Below are 14,710 nucleotides of genomic sequence, written 5' to 3' on the forward strand. Positions count from 1 at the left end.
TTTGAGTTTATAGAGTGTTTTCAGATACAGTGTTCATTAAACCAAGGCATATGTATTGATCCCCTTCTCTGTGTTCTGTGACAAGCACTGTAGATTCAGCAGAGAATAAATCAAGGTCCCTGAAATCACAGAGCAGATATGTCATCTCACCGAATTCACACACCTGTCCTTGGAGGTGTTCTTCCTGGTTCATGCGCTGGAGTAAGTAATGAGCCCAACACCACACAGCCATTCAGTGGTTCAAACCTTCTGTGCCCCAATTCACCTCTTCTTCCATGACTCCAGGCTGGAAGTCATGGAGCTGAGGAAGGAGCTGTCTGCAGAGAAATAGCAAATTAACTCTAAGAAGTAAGAGTAAATTATTAGAAGGATCTTTGCAGAACTGAGGGAAAAGCTGGACAGGCAGGATTTAGAAAGGACAGAAGCCAGGACAATTCCAGGATTTAGGGACCAAGGGTCAGAAGACTGGTGGGCGGGGAGCAACGTGTTCTCCTGACCTGGCTTCCTTTCCACTCTGAGACATCGCTGGCTCTAAGGCAAGGCTCTTAACAGCATCCCAAAGGATCTGTGAATGAGGATGGGGAAAAGTACATTTTATTTTCACTAGCCTCAAAGTGAAATTCAGTATTTCTTCCAAGGCAGTTGTCTGGAGAGAATTTTTAAATAATACTAAAATCGACTTTTTATTGTTACCATGCACCAGCAATTCTACAATGATAGTGACAAAACACTGCTCCCTGTGGTGCAGCGCCCTCCCACTCCACCTCTCTTGGTATATCACCGCACACAGGAGAATTAACTATTTTCAGTTCACATACACACACTTAGCCTTTGGAGAGTCCCCTTTACCCTCAACTCTCCCTCTCTCCTGAGGTCTCCTCAACCCGATAGTCTGTAATCCCATCCCCTGCGTGGGCAATGATTTGATGGCCATCAAACCACCTTCCATCAAGGGTTTGAATACAATAACCAGCTTCCTCTGCATTCCTCCACATCAGCTGCGTGCCTACCAAAGAAAAGGAGCTTCTTAATTTGTCCAGGCTTGGAACACTCTACTCAGAGGTGTTCTCTGATCTCCTTCGGCACCAATGCATCATCCTCTGAATCCACTGGATGAAATATATTTTTGATGATGACAACTCACTCTTGGTACATTCTGGTTGGCCCATCTTGCCTCTCAGGTCTCCAGTCCAATTGCTTCTGTTGCAGACACAGCTTCTTCTTGTAGATTTTGTACTTATTCTTCTTTTTTGAAGCATCATATCACTCCTTCAGCTGAAACTTTGCCACTTTGAGCTGTAATTCGTAGCTTCTTAATGTTGTGTTAATTTCTGCTGTACAGCAAAGTGATTCAGTTATACATATATAGTTTTTTTAATATTCTTTTCCATCATGGTTTATCTCAGGATATTGAATATAGCTCCTGGTGCTATACAGTAGGACCTTGTTGTTATCTGCTCTATGTGTAAGAGTTTGCATCTACTAACCCCAAACTCCCTGTCCATTCCTCCCTATAGCTTCCAATTTCATCTTCATCGAAGAGCTGTGATGCAAGATCCAAAGATTTCCTCTTCAAATAACAGCAAAGCCCATGTCCTTTAAGATTTCTTTGATTATCTTTGTAAAACTTGACCTTAAATTCTTCTGACGATCGCTCATAATAATGCAAAATTTGGATGTCAGCTGTGTAAATTCACCTACTGTAATGTCTAGAGGCAAGTCAGATATATAATACATTTGTTATTTCTATCTTTGTGGACATGAGACCATCTTGATTCTTCCTTTTCTCTCCCTTCTTTTTGGGATCAGTGGGTGTGAGGTTTTTCTTGTGGAAGTTCCTCTGCATCCCTAGCATTGACGTCTTGTATTTTTGCGGTAGAGCTAGACATGCTATCATTAGAGAAGCCATAATTGGCCTGATATGTAGCAATGAAACCTTCTGTGATCTTGGGGAACCAAGCCTCCCTCCCAGATGTAGGCAGTGTCTTCAAGCTGTTGCCCCCAAAGCGTCCATTTTTCTACCAGGATCTTCTTGGGTGTCTCTGATCTTGGAGTCATTCTTGCATTTGCAGCTGCTCATCAAACTCCTCGTTCCCATCCAATGGGTGGCTACTTGGCTTTCCTACCTAGCACAGGGCAGGGGCCAGGTGAGCCAAGAGGCTGCTCTCCTGGGCTTGGGAGCCACCACCGAGTTATCTGAAATGACTGTCCAGACACTGTTCTCAACATTTAACACACTAAGTCACTGGTTCAGCACAACAACCCTGTGAGGTCAGAACTATTGTTATCCCCATTTTACAGAAGAGGAAATGGGGGCCCAGAGACCTTGCCCAAGGTCGTGCATGACAACGCTGGGATTTGAATCCAGCAGGTCTTCTCTAGAGGCCACATCCTGAACCATCACTTCTTATAGCTTCCCAGAGACTAATGAGATGATATCCAGCCTGCCTCCCATCCGTGTTTTTATATTTAAGAGTGAAAATGTAAACTCCCTGGCCCACCTACTCTACCGCGTTGTTGTCTCCACCACACTCTGTGCTTTCTGGCTCTGACCCACGTGCCCCCTCCTGAACCCACTCTCGTGCCCTCTAATAAGCTGGGAGTCTCCTCCTACCCTTCGCTTCTCCTTGGAGTGCTCCCTCCACTTCCTGGCTTTAACCGAAATTGAACTCTCCCTGGAGGGTACTACCTCCTCTGCAGGCTTCTGAAATGACAGCTGTTTATTTTCTTATAGGTGAGGGTGCTTTCCTTGCTCCAGATGGCTGCCTCCAGACCCTCGTCCTCCACCCCCACACCCCCAGTTTCTGCTTTAAAATAACCCTTTGCCTCCGGGGCTCAGCCATTGGGCTAAATTGCTGTCTTCCTTTTTGCTACTGTCTGTCCCCTCCCAGACCTCTCCATCTCACTCAGGGGGACTCTGGCACTCGGCAAACTGTCTGTCTCTTCCCATCTCATTGTCCAAGGAGAGGACCTGTTGCCCACCTGACATCTCAACACCTTGGTGACTTCATGCCCTGGACCTTCTCCACTCCGACTTGGCCACCCCTCCTCACTGTCACACCCTGGACCTTGTCACCTGCAGCAGCTCCTCCAGAATCACTCAACCCCCATCTCCTAAGCTTCCCCCCTTCAGTCTCGGCTCCTCTCACAACCATTTCTCAGTCTCCCGGGACCTCCGGGTCAATGATGCCTCCCTTCCTCTAGCCCATCAGCCCCACCTTATGTGGCTACACCTGTGTGGTCCTTCATTTCATCAACTCTCTCGACAGTATCCTGAACTGCCTTGCCCTGCTATATTTCCATCCTTTGTATCTCTCAGGCAAAACCTCAACCCTGGTGAGCCTAATGATCTCTTTTCCTCAGGAGTTTATTCTTCAAGCTAAGAAGTGTTGGAGGAAGTCTCGAGCCAGGAAATGGTCACCACTCCTCATTCGTGGTCCCTAAGAGGCATTGCTTTGTTAACCAGTCACATCAGGCTGGTCATTGGCTACATTAAACTCCCTGATCCTGGAGCCTATGAGATGCCTCTCTGTCTCCACCTCACATTCAGTTGATGATCTTGCTCTTACATCACAGAGAAAACTGAAGCCATTAGAGGTGGACTCCTTCAACCACCTGTTACCAAATCCACATAGCACCTGTGCCCATCTCTCCCTGTTCCTTCAGAAAAGAGCGATGGTTTTCCAACTTGGCGCATCAGAATTGCCTGGAGGGCGTGTTAAAACACGTTTCTTATTCAGCGGGTGGGTGGGTGGGGGGCTAGAATTTTCAGTTGTAACTAGTTTCCAGGTGATGCTTGATGCTGCTGGCTGGGGACCCCACTTTGAGAACCACTGGAGCAGAGGCACTGCCCTCCTCCTGCCCAAAGCCAGTTTCCCTACCTGTGACTGCATCCCATTTCCTTGATTACCCTCCCTCCCCCTTTTCCCCTCCTGAATCTTCAGCCTCTCCCTCTCAAAATAAAACACGAAAAACCAACCCCCACCTCCACCTCACCTCCTCCTCTGACCACTCCCTGTACCTATCCATCCCCTCATCCAGCCTCACTCTCCCACACACAGCGCATGTACATTGATGGGATCCTAATTTGAAAAGACATGTATAAAAGACATTTGGGGGTTCATCTGAGTATATTCTGTATATCAGGTGGTATTAGGGACTGATTGTTATTTCCTTAGCTGGAGGAAGTCCTTATTTTGAGGCAATGTGCTCAATGTGTGCTGAAGTGTTCAAGTGTGAAGCATCACGATTTCCTCAATTTTCACATGGTTCAAGGACTATATCTAAATATGCAAATATTCGTATGTACGTATAAATGATAACGATTTTAAATTAAGTGGTGGATGTACAAGTGATCATTATACTATAGTTTCAACTTTTCTGTATGTTTGAAACTTTTCATAATAAAAAGTTGGGGGAAAATTCTCTCTCTAGTCCCTCACTTCCACTCACTCCTCAACCCTCTTGGGCTGGTGTCCACCTCTCCCAGGCCACACAGGTGCTTTTTTTTATGACCCTCATTTCATTAAATCCATTATTTAGTTTTCTTCTGCTTGACCTCCCTCCAGTATTCAATGCTTTTCACCAATTCTTTTATTTATTTATTTATTTTTGGCTGCGTTGGGTCTTCGTTGCTGTGCGTGGGCTTTCTCTAGTTGCAGCAAGCCGGGGCTACTCTTCGTTGCGGTGCACGGGCTTCTCATTGAGGTGGCTTCTCTTGTTGCGGAGCACAGGATCTAGGTGCGTGGGCTTCAGTAGTTGTGGCGCCCAGGCTTAGTTGCTCTGCGGCATGTGGGATCTTCCCGGAGCAGGGCTTGAACACATGTCCCTGCATTGGCAGGCAGATTCTTAACCACTGCACCACCAGGGAAGCCCTTGACCAATTCTTTATTGAAACACAGTCTTTACTTGGCTTCCAGGACTGAGCACTCTCCTGGGTTTTCCCCTCTCCCTCTGGCTGCTCCCTGCTCCTTTGTTGGCTCATCCTGCTCTATTTGGTTGTACTGGAGATCCTCAAGTGTCCTGAGCCCTAGACCCCTCCTTTCTCATGCTACACTCTGCCTCCAGGAGATCCATCACTCCTAACCTATGGCTTCAGTTGCTATCAGCTGATCACTCTCAAATTTATGTCTTCCTCTGATCTCCAGACTTGTGGATCTGACTGCCTACCTGGCATCCCTACTTGGATGTCTCAAAGGTACCACAAACTTAGCATATTCAAAAGGGAATATGTAAAAGTGAATTTGAAGTGAATATGAATATGATCACAAACAGTGTCATGCTCAGATCTGGACCACAGGGACCCTGCTCTGGTCCACAGACTTTAGGGGACCTCACCTATCATGTGCAACATTTATGAAACCACACCTGGGCACCTTTGTCACTTGGGATCCGGCCCTCAGTTCTGGCACAGCACAACCTGAAACCCTGAACTTCTGCTCTCATAATTAACATCCTTCTGGCCCCAGGGAAATGCTTCTGCAATCTCTTACCTTCTATCCTAGAAACAAAAGATGACTACAACCGAATCCTGAGAAAGTTTGAGGTTGTGTCTCTGCCAGATTGCAAAACACACACTTTTGGGGGGTGGGGAGAAGTTAAGCAATAGAAGCTCATCACAACAACCCAATGGAGCAAATCTTCATGGCTGCATCGCCTCTGTTGCTTTGTATCTTTGTCTTTAAAAATAGTAATTTAAAAAAGCATTACAGTTATAGCTAAAGCTCATCCCATTCCTCTCCTTTCTAGGTGGTAATTATCATTCTGAAGTCACTGGGAATTATTCCCATGCATATTTTCTACTTTAACAAATAGGCTTTTATTAATATAAATGTATTTATTTATTTTTGGCTGTGTTGGGTCTTCATGGCTGTGCGCGGGCTTTCTCTAGTTGCAGCGAGCGGGGGCTACTCTTTATTGCGGTGCGCGGGCTTCTCATTGTGGTGGCTTCTTTTGTTGCGGAGCAAGGGCTCTAGGCGCGCAGGCTTCAATAGTTGCAGCATGCAGGCTCAGTAGTTGTGGCTCGCCGGCTCTAGAGCGCAGGCTCATTAGTTGTGACACACGGGCTTAGTTGCTCCACGGCATGTGGGAGCTTCCCAGACCAGGGATCAAACCCTTGTCACCTTCATTGGCAGGCGAATTCTTAACCACTGCACCACCAGGGAAGTCCCAACAAATAGTTTTTTTGTTTGTTTTTTTTAACATGTATCATTGTTTGTGTATTTTAAAACACATAAATATCATACAACATCCACTTTTGCAACTTTCTTTTACTTATATGTTGGTAAATAAGTCATTTATTTTAACTGCTGTGTAGCAGTCCACTGTAAGAATAAACCATACTTTATTTATCCATCCTTTTACCTTAAGGACAGATTAGGATGTTTCCACGCTTTCTTGACAATCACATGATAGTGCAATGCCCATTCTTATCCTTGCCTCCTTGTACATATGTAGAAATTTTTTTAAGAGTTATGCATGATCAGTGTTTGTTTATTTATTTATTTATTTTATTTATTTATTTTTGGCTACGTTGGGTCTTTGTTGCTGCGTACGGGCTTTCTCTAGTTGTGGCGAGCGGGGGCTGCTCTTCGTTGCAGTGCGCGGGCTTCTCACTGTGGTGGCTTCTCTTGTTGTGGAGCAAGGGGTCTAGGCATGCGGGCTTCAGTAGTTGTGGCTCACGGGCTCAGTAGTTGTGGCTCGTGGGCTCTAGAGTGCAGGCTCAGTATTTGTGGCGCACAGGCCTAGTTGCTCCGTGGCATGTGGGATCTTCCCGGAGCAGGGCTCGAACCCATGTCCCCTGCATTGACAGGCGGATTCCCAAACACTGCACCACCAGGGGAGCCCCTAGAAATGTTTTTCTAAGGAATACATCTAGAAGCCGGAGCACTGGGTTTTAGGGTATGTGTATTTTCAGCATTAAGTGTTGCCAAATTTCCCTTCAAATTTGTTACAGCTGTTCACACTTCAAGCCAAAACGGATGAGTTCCTAATATCCCACATTTTTGTCAACACTTGGTGTTATCAGAGTTATTTTAATTTTGCTGATTTAGTAAAGTAGTATCTCATGGTTTGGGTTTGCATTTCTGCATTATTAGGGAAGTTGAGCATCTTTTCCTATGTTTATTAGCTATATGGCTTCCTCTTTGATGACTCACCTGTTAATAGCTTTTGCTCATTTCCCCCTGCCTTGTCCTTTTTTTTTTATTGATCTGCAAGAGTTCTTTATAAATCCTGAATACCCATCCCTCATTGGTCATATAGGTTGTAAATAGTCTCAAAGTCTGTGGCTTGTCTTTTTGTTTTGTTGTTTCTTGTCTCATAGAAGTTAAAAAAAATTTTTAATGTAGTTGTATGTGTCAATCTTTTATGGCCTGTGTTTTTGTATCTTGTTTAAGAAATCCTTCCCTATGCTGATATCATCAATGTATTCTCTTGTATTTTCTTTGAAGAATTTAAAGTTTTCTTTTTCACATATTTAAGGTATCTGAAATTTATTTTTGGATCTGTTGTAATGCACAGATCCATTTTGTTTTTCATTTGGATAGCCAGTTAACCCCAGACAAGTTAAGAAATAGTCCATCCTTTTCCACTGACTTATGTTCCTTTTGTCATATACAAAGTTCTCATATCTCTGCGGGTCTGATTCTGGACCTGTGGTCTATCTATTTGTCCATGTGTCAGGACTACACTGCTTTAATCACTCCAGCTTTAAAGCTGTGATATACGGTGAGGCAAACACTCTGGTATTCTTCCACTTCAAACTTGTTTTGACTTTTTTTGGCCATTTACTCTTCCACAAGAATTTTAAGAACAGCTTGTTAAATAGAATTTAGATTAGAATTGAACTAAATTCTAGTACTTTTGATTAGAATTGTACTAAATGTATAGATTTTGATTAGAATTGTACTAAACGTATAGATTTGAGAAAAACTAATCAGCTGTATATTGAATTTTCCTCTTCATGAGCATGACGTATCTCTCCATTCTTTTTTGTCTTCTCTTCATGTTCTCCAATAGAGTTTTATAATTTTCTCCATAAAGCTAATGCACATATTTTGCTATATTGATTCCTAAGTATATTATAGTTTTTGTTGCAATTACAAATGGTATTTTCTTAAAACAAAATTTGTTTATTGCTGTTGTATAGCCACATTGATGTTTGAATATTCATCTTGCCCCCCAAAAGGGGGTTACGTTTAATTGTTTGTAGGTTCTCATAAATTTTCTTTGTAAATAATCAATCATCTATGTATAATTATGACTTTACTTCTACTTTTTCTTATTGTGCTAGCTCAGACCACCACCACCCCCAGCACAAGTTGAATAGAAGCAGTAAAAACTAGTATCTTTGTATTAACGTTGGAAGTTATTTTCTATTCCTAGTTAGCTAGATTTGTTTTTTAAATCATTAGTGTTAAACTTTATCCAGGTGCATCTCTACCTATTGGGACAATCATATTCTTTCCTTTTAATATGTCAATGTTGTAAATATCATTAATAGATTTTTAAAGTAGACCATCCTTGTATTCCTGGAATAAACTCTGCTTGGTCACACATACACACGTGCATATATACATGCACTTGCACCAACTCCATTGGATTCAGTTTGCTAATATTTCATTTAGGATTTTCAATCTTATAAGTTCAATTGGTCCTCTTTTTCCATTGTCTGGGACAGTCTATATAAATAAATAAACAGTTCTTTGAAGAGTTAGCAGAATAATATACCTATAAAGCCATTTGGGTAGTGTGTGTCTGTGTGTGTGTGTGTGTGTGTGTGTGTGTGTACTTAAAATTTCTCATTCAATTTATTAGAATTTATAGAGCTGTCAGGCTTTCTATTTCTTCTTGAGTCAGCTTTGGCTGTCTTTCATCTAATTTCCACACCTGTTCAGGACTGAGACCTCATCTGTCTCTGGGTGGCTGGTGAAACAGAACAGGTTGACAGAACCTGTTCCTTCCCAGCCCCCTCCTAGTAACCGTAGCCACAGTCAGCTCACCCTCTGGCTTTCAGTTTCCTCTTTGTTTCTAGCACCTGGGATTTTACTTTCCTTTTGAGAACTCAGGTATATGTTTAATTTTTTCCCTTTTTATCAGTATTTCTAGGTGATGGTGCTTTTAGATTTTCCACATCCTCCATCTTGCTTGATTCTGAAGTTGTTCCCATTTTACAGATAAGAAGGCCAGGGTTCAGAGTGGTTTAAAAGCCAGCTGAAGGTCACACCGTTAATACTTTTACCTAGTTATTGAACCCAGATTTCTGATTCTGAATCCTCCGCTGTTGCCATATTATTCCATGCTGCCTTCTGAAGCCAAGGAGGCAAAACCAGGAAGGGGCATTAGGAAGTAAAAGGGAGAAGAGGTCTCATGGGCAAGGTGGAGGAGTCTGGGACAGAGCCTCGACCGTGGATGGACAATGCCAGGAAGCATGGAGGAAGGAATGGTGTTAAGGAAATGACATATGGGACTCCTGGGCTGCAGCTGCTGGAGGGAGAATCACAGCCTCAATCCATCCTGAGATTCTGAAATATGCATCCCCTGCCCCAGATCCAGGCATGCATGCATCCTTTCAACCAATATTTCAACTCCATATTCATAGAGTGTCCAGTTCCAGGCCCAGGGAATGGCAAGAGTGAGCATCTGCAGTCCTGGTTCCTGCCCTCAGGGAGCTTACGTTCCATGGGGAGCCAGACACCAATCGAGTAATCCCCAAAAAACGTAGATCTGCGACCACACACAGTACCTCGGAGAAAGAGTGCGCCTTGGTGTGGGAGCTCAGAGGAGGGGAATCTGACCCGAAAGGGAGGTCTGAGTACCTTCCCTGAGGATGTGGTAAAGGAGCTGAGATCTGAAGAATGCACAGGAGCTAACTTAAAAGAGAAATGGAAGAAGCAGCCTTTCGGGTGGAGGGCTCAGCCTGCGGGAGGAAGCACGACGCGGTGGAGTAGAGCGCTAGGGAGTGACAGGGGTGAGTAGTGGGAGGCGAGGCTGGAGAGGCCGGCGGGGCCACACCCCAAGGGGCCTTAGAGGCCAGGTTAAGGACTTGGGTCTTTAATTTAAGGTCGGTGGGAAACCATTGACTGTGTTTCAGCAGGGTGCCTGAAACCATCAGATTTGCATTTCAGAAAGGTCTCTCTTACTCAGGCGTGCCGCTTGTTTCAGAGAAGGCCTTTCCAGCCTCTCCAGCGATCTCAGTGATTCAGAGAAGAGCCAGACAGTCCCAGTGGTGGCTGGCCCAGGGAGGTGGAGGGATGGAGAAGAGTCGACAGACTTGAGAGATATAATAGTGGATACACTTGTTAGGACTAGATGCTGGATTCAGTATTGAGATGCTCACCACGAACACCTGAGATCACATTCTTCAAAGGCAGGGGCCACATCACACACCTGTTTGTGGTACCCAGGTCCTAGAACAGTCCTGACACATGGTGGACTCAATACATAGTTTCTGAAAGGGTGAGACTGACCAGTGGTCTCCCAAGTGATCCTTCTACCTTTGAGGTTCTTTCATCCCTTCCTGCATGTGGCAATAAGCAGCCTCTCTGATACATCATCGGGAGAAATCTGCCAAGTTCTAAAGAGTTTTCTTTGGGGGAAGTTAATACAAGAACTAAGGTCTACCTTATCCTTGAACATGAACAGTAACAATAAATTTACTGCAGGTGCCGCCGAAGGGGGAAACTCCCCCAGCAGAACCTCCTATAAGAGTGAATGATGGGGACTTCCCTGGTGGCACAGTGGTTAAGAATCTGTCTGCTAATGCAGGGAACACAGGTTCAAGCCCTGGTCCGGGAAGATCCCACATGCCACGGCCCGTGCGCCACAACTACTGAAGCCCGTGTGCCTAGAACCCATGCTCTGCAACAAGAGAAGCCACTGCAATGAGAAGCCCGCACACCGCAACGAAGAGTAGCCCCCGCTCACTGCAACTAGAGAAAGCCTGCGCTCAGCAACAAAGACCCAACGCAGCCAAAAGTAATAAATAAATAAAATAAAAAAACAAAACCCCCCAAAAAACAAACAAACAAAAAAGAGTGAATGATGATGGTGCCATCCTCGGGGCCACGCTGGGCCCCAGGGTGCCAATCTGGAGGGGATGCTCCGTGGGACTCTCTGCTGACTCTTGTTCAAAACCAGTTTCCCAGCACATGAAGAAGACAGCAAGTGAGGAATCTGTGGAAGAAGTGCAAATGCCAGGAAGTGCTTGTACTGGCCAGGTGTTTCTTGTCTGTCTTCTCCCACACAGCCCTGTTCTACTTTTTCCACACCCAGAACCTCCCACTTTCTCCTCCACCCTCCTTTGTCTTCTTCCGCTGGTCTCCATCTCCTCCATTTCCCTGCCTTCTCCTTGGATACGTGCCTCTGCCTATTTTCACCTTTCAATAAGAGGCCCACGGTGCTGCTGGAAAGAGCAGCCTCCGTCTGGGCTTTATTCTTAGTGTGAAATGCAGTGACGGTCACAGAAAGCCCTGAAACAGGGCCCGTGGGTCCAGGAGTGGGCACAGGGAGAGAGATGGCCTCATCCAATGGGGTGCTGGGTGTAGCTTTAGCACCGGAGGCAAGAAGCACCCAGCGGCCTCTGGGGGAAGTGATGGGGTTGGGTGGGATTTGTGGGCGACTAGAATTTGATGGTGGGGTTTGTCATGGAGATCTCTGGGGATTCAGTTATCTCTTTAAAAAATCCTGTCAAGAAAATCCCGGGGAATCTGATCCGTCCGTGATGGCAGTAGGTCTCAGGCAGCCTGGTTAAACTTCTCAGATGGAGGACAGGAGATTGGAAGTACAGATTACTTTCTAAGAAACAGGAAAAGCTCTTTTCCTGGGGGATTAGATTGTGGACTGGGAGTGAGGTGGACCTGGCCATTCCAGCTCTGAGTACGTCCCGGTGAGACACTCTGATCACCTAATGTGGTGTCTCTGGCTGGGATGGGGTGGGCAGGGAGCCGTGCCCCATTATGCCTCCCACAGAAGAGGCAGTCACTCCGACTGTGGAGGGAGTCTGTCCCCAGGGCTGCCCTCCTGTAGTGCTGCGGGGTTGGCGGGTGGCACTGCCACAGGGGCCTTGATTTGCTTCAACCCCCCTCCCTCTCCGCTCTGTTCATCCCTGTCCTTCCCACTGGGTGTGGACGGTTGTCAAAGCAGAAGGGGGCTCTGAGTGAAGCCACAGCCATGGAGGCCAGAGCCATAGGGACTGTCACCTGTGTGGGAGTGCAGGGGCAGGGGCAGGTGGCCCCGTGGCTGCAGCACTTCCCACACTGGGGGCAGGGAAAGGGCCTCTCACTCAAATGGACCAGGCGGTGCTGGGAGGGGTGGGAGCATGAGAAAAGGAGGCTCCACAGTCCAGGCGAGAAAAGGGCTTTGGGGTGCGGGCAGGGGCTGCTGAGAGGGACGTGGGACAGGGTCAGCTGTGACAGCAGAGGGGTCAAGGGGTAGATGGGGAGCTGGAGGTCTGTCCTGCCTTCTCCTCCTCTGCCTGGGCTCCCAGCCTGTAGGGGAGGGGGATGAAGGTGAGAGCAGCCAGGAGGAGGGGGAGGCAGAGAGACCAAGGTGGCGCAGGCAGGCTGAGCCCCGCCCTGAGGAACCCAGGGCACAACTTTCCCGTGAGCAGTTTGCCAGGGTTTTGAGGGCAGCCGGGCGACAACCAAACCCTCAGAGTTAGGCCTCACCGGGGCAGGGGTCTCCTGAGGCCCTGGGCTCTGGGGCTCAGCTTCTGCACTTAGACACATAATCTGCTATGGTTTGGAGACCAAGAAACCTGAAAGAGATAAAATGAGGGGGAGACTAACAGAGAGAGAGGCTCCCCTCCCCCCCAGGCCCCCCACCTACTTCCTTCTTCCCCTCCCGTCCATCCAGTCTGGTGGCACCTCCTCTGAGAAGCTCTTCCTAACCACCCTGCGGCTCCCAGTGATCCCCCTGCCCTGAGGCCTGGCATCCCTCCTGCAGGGGACACTTGTCATTCACTCTGTAAGGACCAGAGCATCTGCTGCAGGGGTTCTGGGCCCCAGCACATCAGATTCACACGGAGGGCTTGTTAATACACAACTGCGGGCCCCACCTCGCAAGTCCCTTTCCTATGCGAGGTCGCGTGGTTTGTAAGTGGCGAGGTGGACATTTGGATCCCGATCAGTCTGAATCTAATGTCTTTCTTTCTCCACCTTGCTCCTCTGGGTTGTTATTCTCCTTTTATCCTCTGTATCTTGTCTCTCAACAAAATAATCAGGTTCCCTTTTGTATACTTTGTGTCTCTCACTTTGCCTCACCCAAAGGTGCAGGCTTCACTGACAGAGGCTGAAAGACTTGGGGAGCTATCCCAGGGAGTGGGGGTGGAACAGAACTGGAGCAACCCCCTCCCCTCCCCGCTTCTGCCAGCACTGGGGAAGAGGAACGCCTGGTCAGGTCAGGTAGTCATTTTTTCGTTGTTGTGGGCAGGGGAGATGGACCTGGAGCAACAGTTCTGTATGTCACTCACATGGTGCCATCTAAAGAAACAGGCAGCCTGCGAAGTTCAGCGTCTCGGGGGCAGAGGAGGGCGACAGAGCACTGGCAGCAGAGAGGGGTCCGAGGAGGAGCACGAGGAGCGGAACGGCGGAGAGGGTGGGCCGTGGTGTGGCCTGGGGCACTAGGAGAGGAGAGACCGGGGACCAAGGCCCGCAGGCGGCTCCAGCGTGAAGCCAGAGGGCGGGGGAACAGGCAGAAGGGCTGCTGGGTCGGGTAGGGCTGGCGAGAACAAGGAGAGTGAGGAGGTGTCGCTCCGGGCAGCCCGTGGAACCAGAAGAGAAGCCGGGTTCATTCCAGACTCCCGCGACTCCTCCCCATCGGTTTCTCTCCCTTGAAACTCCGGGAGCGACGCCCACCTTCCTCCCGCCCTCACATCCCGGGAGCGTCGCCCCCCTTGGATGCCTGAGGTGGGAGAAAAGGGGAGCCAGGCTCGGGGCTCCAGGGAGGCGGGTGTAAAAAGGGGCTTCTACAAGGGTGAAGTGGGTGTTGTCTATTTCTACAGGGCGAGAGGTCTCGGGGGTGGGCGCCCGGTCACCGGGGCTGGAGGGTACCCCCTGCGTCCGTCGTACTGAGGGTGAAAGGGACGAGGGGCAGCAAACGAGAAATGCCAAGCGTGGAGTGACGCGCCCTCGAGCCGGCGGGTCAGACCCCGAGGCTGACTCCTCAGCCGGTAGGGCCGAGACTGAGCGAGCTTCGGGAATTTGGGGCGGAGCGGGGTGGGGAAGCGAAGGGCAACGGAAACAGGAAGCGAAGGGCAGAGAGGCCAAAGTGGGTGGCGGGAGGCGGCGTCAGTCCCTCCTGAAGAGGCGATCCTCCCCACCTCGCCGGGGCGCGGCGCGCTACGTGGGCCCCTGACCCCGGAACTCGAGGCGTGGGGGGTGCGGAGCAGCGAGCGCTTTACTGGACGCCCCCACCTCTGCTCTCCGCTGCCGCCGGTCCTACAATTCCCGGGCAGCCCTCCCTCGGCTCGGCCCCGCGACTCGGCGGGCACCGACCAGCTCGCTCGCTCCCGGGAACTGTAGTCCCCGGCCCTGCCCGTCTTCTTCGGGAGGCTACCCGGGGGCGGGATATGTGCAGGGAGGTTCTCGCAGCCCTCCCCCCATCTGCGCCTTTTCTCTCCAGCTTTAGAAACCAGCTTCTCGCAGGGACGAGGAATTATTCCCCTTCCAGACATCTCGGGCCTGCCGTGTCACCCTCTTGAGCCACTTTC

General features: G+C 48.4%; 1 pseudogene; it reads right to left on the reverse strand.

Annotated features, from left to right (window-relative positions):
* Positions 1–851: 851 nt before the first annotated feature.
* On the reverse strand, positions 852–4,029 carry LOC132375299 (HIV Tat-specific factor 1-like; annotated as a pseudogene).
* Positions 4,030–14,710: the final 10,681 nt, after the last annotated feature.

This window comes from Balaenoptera ricei, chromosome 11 (assembly GCF_028023285.1).
Source record: "Balaenoptera ricei isolate mBalRic1 chromosome 11, mBalRic1.hap2, whole genome shotgun sequence".
Lineage (NCBI taxonomy): Eukaryota > Metazoa > Chordata > Mammalia > Artiodactyla > Balaenopteridae > Balaenoptera > Balaenoptera ricei.